Here is a 10,716-nt window from a genome sequence, read left to right as displayed (position 1 = left end):
CGGAAAGGCCATAGAGAAGGGAGTGCGAGAGAGCGGGCAGAGCGGCCTCCGGAGGACTCCGCGGCTAGAGGAAGGAGGCGGGGCCGCCCGCTGAGAACCATAGAGTCATAAAACCATAGAGTTGGAAGGGACCCCCCCCCAGGGTCGTCGAGTCTGACCCCCCCGCGCAGCTGGAATCTCAGCGAAAACATCCCTGACGGAGGGACACCCAACCTGTCATCAAAAGCATCCAAAGAAGGAGAGCCCACAGCCTCCCGAATTCCAGAAAGTTGTTCCTGATGTTTGGTCGGATTCGTGTTGTTGCAGTGTTTCCCAACCTTGTGCCTCCAGCTGTTTTTGAACTACAACTCCCATCATCCCTGACTAGCAAGACCAGTGGCAAGGGATGATGGGAATTGTAGTCCAAAAACAGCTGGAGGCACAAGGTTGGGAAACACTAGCTCGTGTCCGACTCTTCGTGACCCCATGGACCAGAGCACGCCAGGCACTCCCGTCTTCCACCGCCTCCCGCAGTTTGGTCAGACTCATGTTTGTAGCTTCAAGAACACTGTCCAACCATCTCGTCCTCTGTCGCCCCCTTCTCCTTGTGCCCTCCATCTTTCCCAACATCAGGGTCTTCTCCCGCTTCATCAGCTCTGAATCTACTTGTACTTGCCCTCCGCTCTTCCCCAGTAGCATGTTGGACGCCTTCCGACCTGAGGGGCTCATCTTCCAGCGTCATAACTTTTATATGCCTGTTGTCTTTGTCCATGGAGTTTTCTTGGCAGGGATACTGGAGTGGCTTGCCGGTTCCTCCTCCAGGTGGATCACGTTTGGTCAAAACTCTCCACTATGACCTGTCCATCTTGGGTGCCCTGCTCGGCATAGTTCATAGCTTCTCTGAGTTCTTCAAGCCCCTTCGCCACGGCAAGGCAGTGATCCATGAAGGGGTCTTTAAAGTTACATATTACAAATATTATGCCTGAATGTATCCTACTGATACGGAAGGAGGGGGGGGGGACCTTTCCTCACCCCTCCTCCGTGTGACTACGGGGCCCGAGGCGATGACCTCGGTGGCACCCAGCTCTGCCGCGACTCCTGAACCCCCACACTGTTGCACAAGCACCACACTATACCCCCCACTTTATAGATAATATCTTTTCCTTATATATCTTTCCTTCTATATACAGCCTCCGCTTGAGTCTTGTTTCCCCTATTTCTAATGAGTAGACCGTATCATACTGTTTCCCCATTGACCATAATGGCCGCGTTTTAGCCAATCAGGAACGTGCATTCCCCTGCAGGAGCTAGCTCAGGGAGCTCTTGCACGCCTCATTTAACCTCCTGACAAGGTGTTGACGGCCCCCCACTGCTACAACAATGGATCCGAAACTAGCGACCTCGTAAAACTGTCAAACTCCTGTTACATTGTATCCATTTGTTTCCGCTCTCAATTTACAATATACACTTGACCGGCAAGAAGCCGAAAACTTCGGAAAATCATATAAAATCAGCCAAAGCTTCGATCTTCTCCATTTTAATGTTATTCTACTCGATTCCCTCCGGACTCCATGATGCTACCCTCGACGCCATAATCCTCGAACCGACAGGTCACGTACTCAGGGAAACCTAATCCTGTCGGATGGTCCAGCCAAGCCCTTCCTCCGGACAATACCAGATAATGGGCGATGCATGGCTATGCCATTGTCTTGCCATCACCTGTACTCAGGAAACGTTTATGCATATCTCTACCACTCCAGGCAATCCCTGCTCTGCCTACCTTATTATACTGCTGATCTCTGCTCTGCCTACCTTATTATACTGCTGATCTCTGTTCTGCCTACCTTATTATACTGCTGATCTCTGCCCTGCCTACCTTATTGTACTGCTGATCTCTGTAGCCCCCACCTTGATTTGTGTAAACCACCACCCAATTTCTTGTACTGCTGATCCGTGTAACCCCACCTCTTTATGATGTATATGTGACGTTTTCTGCACTGTATTCTGGGACCTGGAGGGAACCTTTAAAAGTTTATGTCGCCCCACTCTCGGGGTTCAATGCCATTTGTTGAACCTGTTGCGCAATAAACTTGGGATCTCCGTTCATTGCTCCTGTCTCCGGCTGAACTCATTTTTCCGCTAGGACCCGCGGACATTGTCCGACGAGCCGGGTGGCAAGAAAAAACCAGCACCCGGAATTTTTCCGTAACATTTGGCGCCCAACGTGGGGCCGGGCGGTTCTCCCGTGCTGCTGACCGGGGGCCCCGAAATCTTCAGCCGGCACCAGGCCATTTTGCCTGGGAAGATCCTTAGGACCCCCGGCCATCTTCCGGGCGGTAATCGAACGTCCCAGGGTTCAGCCCAGGAGCAAAGGGAATCCGGCCGGCATACTCATCGATCCCGGGATCAACGTTGAAGACGCGTGAGTATAGTGGAGAAACCCAGTGCACTGGTGGTAAGGGGGTGGAATCTCCTGGCAACTGAATTCTCTGCCCTCCTCTCTATCGATCCTTCTTACCTTTTCCCTTGGTCCGTCGCGAGAGAGAACGGGGACCACTGCTCAACCCAAAAGGGGGTTCTGAGCTCTATCTCTTTCTCCTCTCAAACCCTCCAGTCAGCTGCACCAATTGGGGGTCCGAAAATAAGACGGAGAGACCCGGCTTGAAAAGATAGCCGACTCCCCGCAACGGACTCTCTCAGTTGAAGCAAGGGTCTGGAATTCTTCTTCCGAACTTCCCGAGCGCTCTTACGGAGGGGGCAGGAAGGGGTCTGACTTTCTGTATCAATCCCAGCCGCACCGGTCGGGCCACGTAACACGTGAATCGTGCGTGAGCCCGCTTCCGAAAGCAAGGGGGATTTTCCGTTCAAAACTCTATCAAGGGACCACCCGATCTGGCACCGCACGGCGCGGGCGTTCAGTAGGGCCCCCTTTTCCTAAGTTTGTGACGATAGGTAGGAGGTTGCCAGGAGGGATAGTCCAGGGAGGACTGGGTGGGACTTGGCAGAGTGGAAAGGAAACCCCAGGAAATTGAAGAAGAAGTAGGAAAGGAAGAGAATAGGAAATAAGTAGAAAGAGCTCTCAAACCCCGTTAGGAAACTGTTGATAATCCCCAAGACCCAAATAAACCCTAACAACCCCCTCTCCCTCTCTTTACCCAGACACGCGTGAATAAAATGGGTACCCAAGCTTCTAAACATGAGCGGGCTCACTCCGGGAAGAAGGCTTCAAGGAAGCCATCTGAATCCCAGAGGGACCCCGACTCCCCTCTTGAATTCGTCATCTCTTATTGGAAGTCTATCCCCGGGCACAACTTGCTGTCGAAGCAGAAATTAGAAGATCTATGTAAAGAAACCTGGCCGGCCGGGACTGCCTCTGCAAAGCCCGAGTTACGGTGGCCAACAGGGGGCTCCTTTAATGAAGACCGCCTGAGGCATCTAAGAAACTACTTGATGGAAGAAAAACCCCGTCAACTAGGGTATTTAGCCGCTTTTGAAGCCGTCCGAGGACTGCTCCACGTTGCAAAGGGAGGAGCGACCTACCAACTGCCTATCCTAAATCATGGGAGGTCTCCTCTGCCCCCCCCTTACGAAGGACACCCTATAGACGACTCCGTGGAACAAACGCTTATCCCCTTTTACTACAGACAAACTGTTCCACCCGCCCCAAGTGATGACCAGGATAATGATAACAGCGAAGAGGCAGAGGAACAAGGGGCACGGGGGGGGGCGAGTCAAATCATAACTAGGCAACGAGCCAGAGGAATGCAAAATGCTACCTCGGAAAACCTTAGCTCCCTCCCACCGGCTAGAGAAGTTCAGGGTACGACCTCAGAGAACATCAGCCCTTTGACACGAGCAAGGGAGATACAGAATGCTATCACGGAAAACATCAACTCCTTAGCCAGGGAGGTACAAAATGCTACCCTAGGAACCTCACTCCCTTTAGAAAGACCTGAAGAGACCCCAGAGACGTCCAGGCAATTGGACTCTACGGCCGTCCAGATGCCCTTAAGGGCTCTGCCAATCCCACCGTTGCAGCCGGACGGAGCCCCCCGAATGATATATACCCACCAACCATTCTATACGGCAGACCTGGTAACTTGGTCGAACCAAATGCCATCATTGAGGGACGACCCAGATAAATGTCACCGTCAGGTCAGCGCAATATTTTCAACCCATAAGCCGACCTGGCCAGACGTTCACGTTCTCCTGAACGCACTTTTCAACGAGGCTGAGAAGGCAGATATTTTAGCCAAAGCCGGAGAAATGATTGAACTCCCGGATTATCAGACAGGACGCCCGGTAGGGTTAGCGGCGCTCACAGCCCAATGCTTGCGCACCGAACCGACATGGGATTATAATACCACAAATGGAATCTGGTGCTTAAATTTGTTTAAAAAGGCAATCTTAGACGGCATCAAGGCCGCCGGACAACGCACCGTTAACTGGACGAAAGTCCAGACTGTGCTACAAGGAGCAAATGAACACCCGTCCGACTACTATACGAGACTTGTATCCGCCATTAAGACCTGGGGAGGAATTGATCCAGAGAACTCTCAGCACGAAGTCATAGTGAAAGGCTTCTTTAAAGATCAAGCCTGTCCCGATATTAGAAAAGCCTTAAATTTGCAGATAGGATACGATGGGAAAAGTATCAGCGAAATCCTCTCCATCGCTAAATCAGTCTATAACTCACGAGATGAGAGGAAGAAAAGGGACCCCAAACCTGAAACCGAACAAGTCCTAGCCCTTAGTATGGAGTTAAACCCTAGTAGGGGCAGGGGCTTCAACCGAGGGAGGGGAATCCGAGGAGGAGGAAACCCCAATCCCCATAGGCCTTGGGGACCTACCACCACCGGATGCTTTTATTGTCAAGAAGAAGGACACATTAGGCGGTTTTGCCCCTACCTCAATAACACGATCTACGGGACACCACATCCAAACGCAACCTATGGATATGGAAACCCACCGCCCATCACTTACAACCCTCAGCCAGCCTCTGCCCCCCACAAACCACCGCCACCTCCAACTATACCTGCTCAAACCCAAAGACCCTTACCAGGACCAAAGGCCCAGATGCCCGCGATCACTCCATCCACCCGCCCGTGGGCCAACGCTACAGCACCTCCCTTACACCCCCCTAACCAACCCCCTCCGGACGATCAAGGGAGTTATTGACAATTAGAAGGGGATCCCAACCAAACCCAAACTATCTGCCCAATCTTAACGTTATCCTCCGAAGAACCATTCTGTACCATTGAGATAGATGGCCATCCATATCAATGTTTATTGGACACAGGAGCCACTTACTCCACCTTAACGGATAGCCACCTGGAACCAAGTCCGGAGACCAGAAAAGTCATGGGTCTGGATGGGATACCCCGCACTTGCCCGCTATCGCGTCCGACTAAAGTTACCCTCGGACCCCTACTAGCTGAACATACCTTCCTTTTAACCAACAGCCCGGTGAACCTCTTAGGAAGGGACCTACTTTGCAAATTAAATGCCACCATTAAATGTTCTGAGGAAGGCATCTACTTACATATGCCAGAGGAATCCATCCCCGCCTTCCAGGGAATAATTGAAGAGGCCAAAACAGACAGGCAGTTCCCGGAACTCCCTCCAGAACTGGAAAATGAATTGCCCTCTTCTCTATGGGGCACTGAGTCAACCTCAGTAGGTCTTTTGTTGTCGGCAGCCCCAGTCAAAATCGTCTATAGAACAGACTTACCCTTTCCGTGTACAAAGCAATATCCCCTACCTAAAGAAGCCATAGAGGGACTAACTCCTATGATAGAGGACTTCCTCGAGAAGGGCATCCTAATCCCTTGCGCATCCCCTTGTAATACCCCAGTACTCCCAGTAAAGAAACCATCGACAGAAGGGGCCCCAGTCCGGTACCGTTTTGTCCAGGATCTGAGACTGGTGAATCAATTTGTAATACCCCGCCATCCAGTAGTCGGCAATCCCAATTCCCTCTTGAACGCCATTCCAGCAGAAACCAAATGGTACACTGCCGCAGACTTGTGCTCCGCCTTCTTTAGTATCCCCCTGGACCCAGCCAGCCAATTTCTTTTCGCCTTTACCTGGGGACCCAGTCAATTAACCTGGACGAGGTTACCCCAGGGATACGTGGAATCACCTGCAATATTTTCGGCCATCTTGCACCAAGATTTACAGGATGTCCAGCTCCCTGCAAACTCCGCCCTCTTGCTTTACGTGGATGACCTCCTTCTCTGTTCCACCAGTGAGAAAGCATGTAAGATAGACACCAAACATCTCCTTGCAGAACTAGCCAGAAAAGGACATAAGGTGTCACCAAAAAAGTTGCAATACTGCAAGCAAGAAGTAAAGTACCTCGGGCATATCCTAGGAGTAGGCACCCGAAGCTTAGCGACCGATAGAATAGAAGCAGTCACTAAGATTCCCCTTCCTAAAACTAAACGACAACTTCGGGGATTTTTAGGTATGGCTGGCTTCTGCAGAGCCTGGATCGCGGGATACAGCGAAATAACAAAACCCCTCTCCGCTATGACCCGCCAAGATCATCCAGACACCCTAGTTTGGGAGGAAGACGCATACAAATCTTTTGAACGTTTAAAGCGAGAACTAAGATCTGCCCCTGCGCTAGGCTTACCCGACTACAGGATCCCATTTAACTTGTTTATCCATGAGCAAATGGGAGTAGCTTCCGGGGTATTGACACAGTCTTTCCGAGACCAAGAGAGACCTATAGCATATTACAGTCTTCAATTAGACACCACCGCGAAAGGCGCAGTAAGCTGCCTAAGAGCCATAGCTGCCGCAGCGGTCCTCCTCGAAAAGGCTCAGGAAACGGTTCTGGGACATGAAATCATCATCCATGTGCCCCATTCCGTCTCCACCCTATTAACCCTCAGAGGCAGCCATCACTTTTCAAACTCTCGATTAAACAAGTATGAGGCCCTTCTATTGACCCCATCAAATGTCACTATAAAGAGGGTTAACTCCCTCAACCCAGCCACCCTCCTCCCTCTCCCTGATGATGGAACCCCACACCATGACTGCGCCACCATAGTCCGTCAAGCCGAGAAACCCAGAGAAGACCTAGACCACCTACCATTAGAAAACCCAGATTTAATACTTTATACAGACGGCAGTTCAAAGGTTGTGGACGGGGAAAGGAAAACAGGATATGCTGTAGTCACCGACTTCGAAGTAATAGAATCAAATCCGATAAACCCACAATATAGCGCCCAAGCTGCAGAACTAATAGCGCTCATACGGGCCTGCGAGATCAGTGAAGGCAAGCGAACTACAATCTACACCGACAGTAAGTACTGTTTCGGACTAGTCCATACAACTGGCCAGATTTGGTTACAAAGAGGCTTCTTAACCGCTGCAGGCTCCAAAATTTCACATTCCGCTTTAGTAGAGAGACTACTGACCGCTATCCATCTACCTACCGCAATCGCAGTAGTCCATTGCAAAGCGCATACCCGGGGTAGAGACCCCGTCTCAAGGGGTAACAGGCGAGCTGATAAGGCAGCCCAATCAGCCGCGCTCCGCCTCCCAAACAATGAATCGGAATTTCAAGCCTTGCAAATCCCACTTCATATTGATCCCACACAAATTTACAAAGAAGCCCCCGAGGAGGAAAAGACTCTCTGGCGTTCTGTGGGTGCGATCGAACAAAATGACGTTTGGACTCTCCCCGACGGAAGGACTGTCCTTCCAAAAGCTTGGGTTCCAAAATTGGTGAGGGTCCTCCATCAACGTACACACTGGGGAAAAGGGAGACTGATAGAGCACGTTAAAAGATCCTGGTACGCTCCTGGACTTGCGGTAGCGGCCACAGCAGCGTCAAAGAACTGTGTTACCTGTAGCTCCTTTAATCCCAAACGACAACCTAGAGCACCGCCAGGAGCCAGACTGTGGGCATTCGTTCCCTTTGAAAGTCTACAGCTGGATTTTATTGACTTACCGCACTGTCAGGGTTTCAAACACGCTCTGATCATAGTGGATAAACTCTCCTCCTGGGTAGAGGGATTCCCCTGTAGAAAACCTACCGCCTCTGTAGTGGCCAGAGCCCTCCTACACGACATCATTCCCCGATTTGGGGTTCCCCGTCGACTAGACAGTGACAGAGGAACTCATTTCACCGCTCAAATAGTACAATTAGTGGCCAAGGCCTTACAAATAAAATGGGACCTTCATACGCCCTATCACCCACAATCTTCCGGCCAAGTAGAGCGCATGAACCAAGAAATCAAAACACAACTAGGAAAGCTCTGCAAACTCACTGGACTAAAATGGGTAAATGCCCTTCCACTAGTTCTCCATAACATACGAAGTGCCCCAACTGGACCATTGAAACTATCCCCATACGAACTCCTATTTGGGAGACCCCCTCCCATTTACAACACTCTGTTTCCCCTCTCAGAACTTGAACTGGGGGAAGCAGAACTCACTAATTATGTCATTCAGCTCCAGACACAGCTTCAACGTCTCCACCACTACGCGGCCATCGAAGGACAAAATCTACCCACCGACGTCCAGGCACACTCCTTCAAACCAGGCGATTGGATCCTTGTCAAAGTCTATCAGAGGGCACTCCTTCAGCCAGCGTGGGAAGGTCCCTACCAAATTCTCCTCACATCGCCAACCGCCGTGAAAATAGGTGAGAAGCACTCATGGTTACACCATACCAGGTGTAAGTCGACGCCCCCCCCTCAAGAGACGGAGGGAGACCTCGGCGAGGACTTCACTTTTTCGACCCCTCCTACTCCACCAACCTCATATATCGACGACAACGACAACCAACAGACCGGACCAGCAGATCGGGGCCAGAATCGGGCCCAACAGACCGGACCAGCAGATCGGGGCCAGAATCGGGCCCAACAGACCGGACCAGCAGATCGGGGCCAGAATCGGGCCCAACAGACCGGACCAGCAGATCGGGGCCAAAATCGGGCCCAACAGACCGGACCAGCAGACCGGGGCCAGAATCGGGCCCAACAGACCGGATCGAGCACAGATCCACCCATCTGGACGTCTGAGATCATCCCAGATCCCAGGGCCATCAAACTACGCTTAAAGCGCGCCTTTGACAGCGCGCCTTTGACAGCGCGCCTTTGACAGCTCCTTTGACAGCGCGCCTTTGACAGCTCCTTTGACAGCGCGCCTTTGACAGCGCGCCTTTGACAGCTCTTTTGACAGCTCCTCTGACAGCTGCTTGGACAGCGCCTTTGACAGCTCCTTTGACAGCGCGCCTTTGACAGCGCGCCTTTGACAGCGCGCCTTTGACAGCGCGCCTTGACAGCTAGCTTTGACAGCTCCTCTGACAACGCGCCTTTGACAGCGCGCCTTTGACAGCTAGCTTTGACAGCTCCTCTGACAGAGCGCCTTTGACAGTACACCTCTGACAGCGCGCTTGACAGCTCGCTTTGACAGCGTCTTTGACAGCGTACCTTCGATAACCCTATTAACGGCACACCTTAGACAGCTTCTTTGACGGCACGCCCTGACGACTCCGTGATTAGCACACTTTATAATTTCTTCTCTTCGATCATGCCTTGCTGTCCCCAGACTCTGATCATGTATCTCTTCTTCCTCTTCCTTGATTACGGGACTTTGACTCAATCCTCAGTCACACCAACGGACCATTGCACCGGATTAACTACGGATTACCACCTTTTAGGCTACCATCGAGTCGAAACCGGCGGGAAGTCAAACCCAGACCGAATGGGGGACTTTGATTTCTGCCTCCCTGAGTCTCGGACATTGCTACGCCATTCCCTTGTGCCCCGATTAACTGGCAACGAGTACTGGGAACTTTTCATCAGAGATGGACGCCTACACCGGATTGGGTCGGCAACAGTCACCCTTGACCGCTCCTACTACCGCCTTAGTTGTAAGAACGGGACCCATTTTCTTTATAGCAACGGAGAAGTCTCAAGGAACCCAAATTGGACTGAAGTCACAAAAGGGGGGGCCACATCGTCCTACACCGACACAACAGACCCCTCTGACAACCTAATTTTCGGGTTCCAATGTCTCTCCATGACTCCAGAACCCCAGAAACCCCAACTACAAGGACTTTGCTTGAGAGGGTTCTGTTGCCTCTGGAATCTTGGAGTCGTCCACGACTGGAGAGGGGCAGAATATTTAGAAGGATGGTATCATCCGGTACATCCCTCACGCTCTCCCACTTGGGATCACGTTGGACCTTTGAGATGCGGGGGCATAGCCAAGGATAGGCGACTCCTTAATACCACGGACCCTCTTCATCCACTCGGCACGGCACCCCGTCAGCTCGGCAACGATCCCTCCCTCCCAGGGGAAGACCTCCTCTCCTCTTGGGAACAGAACTCTTACATCAAACTCTTGGGCCAGGTGGCTAAAGAGGCACCCTATCCTGAATGCTGGATATGCGCACATGCACCCAGCCACCTCCAACAAAGTCTCCCCCTTGTTCCTGTACCCGTGACCACTGAACAGTTCCGATCCGGAGATGTCACCTCTTGGAATTTAACGGCCTTGAACTTGACCCACCAATACCTCTACCTCACTGGCTCTACAAAAGGGCCCCTTTGCCGCATTTTCACAGGAGAGGGAACTTTCATTGGGTCCAGTACCTGCCCCTCCAACTTGGAACTTTTGCCCACTGGTCACGTCACTCTTACCGATGTGACTGGGTCCCACACCTTCCAAAATCTCACCCTTGCTTGGGCCACTGTCATCGGACACCCACCTACC

The 10,716-nt window shown here is 51.8% G+C and overlaps 1 long non-coding RNA gene across 1 annotated transcript in view; it reads left to right on the top strand.

Moving 5' to 3' along the window:
- The first annotated feature begins 682 nt into the window (after positions 1 to 682).
- The window catches only part of LOC307206799, a 335,840-nt gene continuing 325,806 nt past the window's right edge, over positions 683 to 10,716 (top strand). Inside the window, exon 1 of the long non-coding RNA XR_013834505.1 lies at positions 683 to 929. This is a non-coding gene — a long non-coding RNA (uncharacterized lncRNA). The remainder of the gene's footprint in view (positions 930 to 10,716) is intronic.

The sequence above is a fragment of the Podarcis cretensis genome (assembly GCF_951804945.1).
Source record: "Podarcis cretensis genome assembly, chromosome: 17".
Taxonomy (NCBI): Eukaryota; Metazoa; Chordata; class Lepidosauria; order Squamata; family Lacertidae; genus Podarcis; species Podarcis cretensis.
Note: the sequence above shows the minus strand (reverse complement) of the source record. Positions and strands in the feature narration are given on the sequence as shown.